Source organism: Myotis brandtii, unplaced genomic scaffold (genome assembly GCF_000412655.1).
Source record: "Myotis brandtii unplaced genomic scaffold, ASM41265v1 scaffold555, whole genome shotgun sequence".
In the NCBI taxonomy this organism is placed as follows: domain Eukaryota; kingdom Metazoa; phylum Chordata; class Mammalia; order Chiroptera; family Vespertilionidae; genus Myotis; species Myotis brandtii.
The window spans coordinates 756,652-758,910 of NW_005370065.1; positions in this window are offsets into that span (position 1 = coordinate 756,652).

Genomic DNA, 2,259 nt, shown 5'->3' on the forward strand with positions numbered 1-2,259 from the left:
AATTGGCAGAATCTCCCTCTATTTGGTTTTGTGTTTCTAATCTCGACAAGATTCAGGTTATGCATCTCAGGCAGGACCATCGCGAGGTGATGCCGCGTTCTCCTCCTCGCCTGGTATCGAGCGGCACAGTGTCAGCCAGTCAGGTTGTGTCATTGCTGACACTCACTTTGATCCCTGATTAAGGTGCTATCTGCCACCCTTCTCCACAGTGAAGTTACACCTTTTCCTTTTGTAGTGATAAAGTATTGCATATGGAGGTACTTTAAAACTACATAAACCACCTATTTCTCAGCAAACCTTTTACGATTTTATTCACTTAGTTTTTATGTCATCTGGACTCACAGTCATTGGGCTATACTATGTTGCTATCATTTATTTTAATGATCAAATTGTCCCAATTTGGCCAGTGGAAGCTCATTTAAGCCAGCCTTTGTGTCCATTTGACATGCCCCCATGGTCACTTCCTTTCTTGCACATGATGTTTCAGGCTCATCTTGTACTTTATCCCTGTGCCAGCCCTGGAGTCAGATACTTCTCCAAGGACCATTGGTTCTTTTTATTTGTCTTATTGTTGTAATCCACACCCGAGGATATGTTTACTGATTTTTAGAGAGCGAGAGAGAGAGAGAGAGAGAGAGGGACATCTATGTGAGAAAGAAACATTGATCTCCTGCCTCCCATATGGTGGCCCAACCAGGGATAGAACCCCCAATCTACATATGTGCAGTGGATGAAAAGCCACATGCTAACTTGACTGGCTCAGGGAAGGCCTGCATGGCAGCCTTACATACTCAGAGACCTAAAGTAACCACAAAGAATGGTCTGAAATTAAAACTTTTAAGACTAAAAAGCAGTTTATGGTGAGCTGTTATGTCCTAGGTCAGTATCTTCCATGACAAAGGTCAATCTTTACCTTCACTGAGCCTGTCGTCTTTTTGCATCTAGGATAACATATCAGTGGAATGTCAAAGTAATTTCCCTTTATCTGGAACCCCTCAAAGCACAGGCACCACTCTTCAGAGACCATAAATCAGCTCATTGTTATCGAGTGAATTGTTGACTGTTAACTATCTTTCACCCACCTACGTAAAAGATGTGTCTATCATTTTACTTCTTTTCCAATCCCAGAGGTCCCCCACCACCAGCACTTTGCTTTCTCCCACTTCCCTAATCTATCACCAATGGATTTCATGTAACCCACTTACATCTCCCCTTTTGATTGTAATGTATAAAACAAGGTGCAAAACTGACATTCTCCGGAGCATTGTCTCAATCCTTTGAGATTCTGCTTCCCAGCATTTGTTGACAGTTTGGCTCAAATAAACTCACAAAAATTCTTCACGGGTTTGAATGTTTCTTACCGTAACAGTGCCCTGACCAGAAGTTGAAACGGCAATGTTGGGGACAGGACAGAGTTCCAACCAACTGAGCAACGAACTGCTGGGGCAAACCTTGGTTCTTTTTAGTGGAGAGCAGTTACTTAGAAATCAAAATCCGGATGCGAGGTGTGCTCATTGCTTTAGAAGTGTTGCTGCTTTCATATACTCTCTGTGGACATTGCTCATAGATAGATGGCTACATGGATAAATAGAATGACAGATTTATATCTAGATAGAAATAACTGCAGGTTCAATCCAGTACCACAGGAGTCATTCAAATTTTCCCTCTCTTCATGATTTTTGGTAAATGTGAACACTACCACATTTATTCTTTCAAAATGTTTTTATTTCTATCATTAAAGTAAAATATTACCATCAATAACTACCAAAAAGTAAAGGGAATAAAATTGACCATAATCTCAGCATAGCAATACAACTATATCTTACAGATTTAGTTCCAGCCTTTTATTTATGTGTAGATCTCCTTTTTTGAGTCATAAAAAATCATGCTATACACACAATTCAGTACCCTGTTATCTTCTTCAGTTTTGCAGAGGTAGGCAAAGTACAGCCCACAGGCCAACCTGGGCCTACTGCTAATTTTTGTTCATGAACTAAAGTTGGTTTTTAAATTTTAAATGGTTAAATAAAATCAAAAGAGGAATAATTTTTGGTGACGTGAAAATTATATGAACATCAAATTTAAGTGTCCATAAATTACATTGGAACACAGTAATACATATTTATATATATACTAGAGGCCTGGTGCACAAAAATTTGTGCACTCAGGGGGGGAGGGGGGGTCCCTCAGCCCGGCCTGTGCCCTCTCGCAGTCTGGGACCGCTCGGGAGATAACAACGTGCTGGCTTAGGCCTGCTCC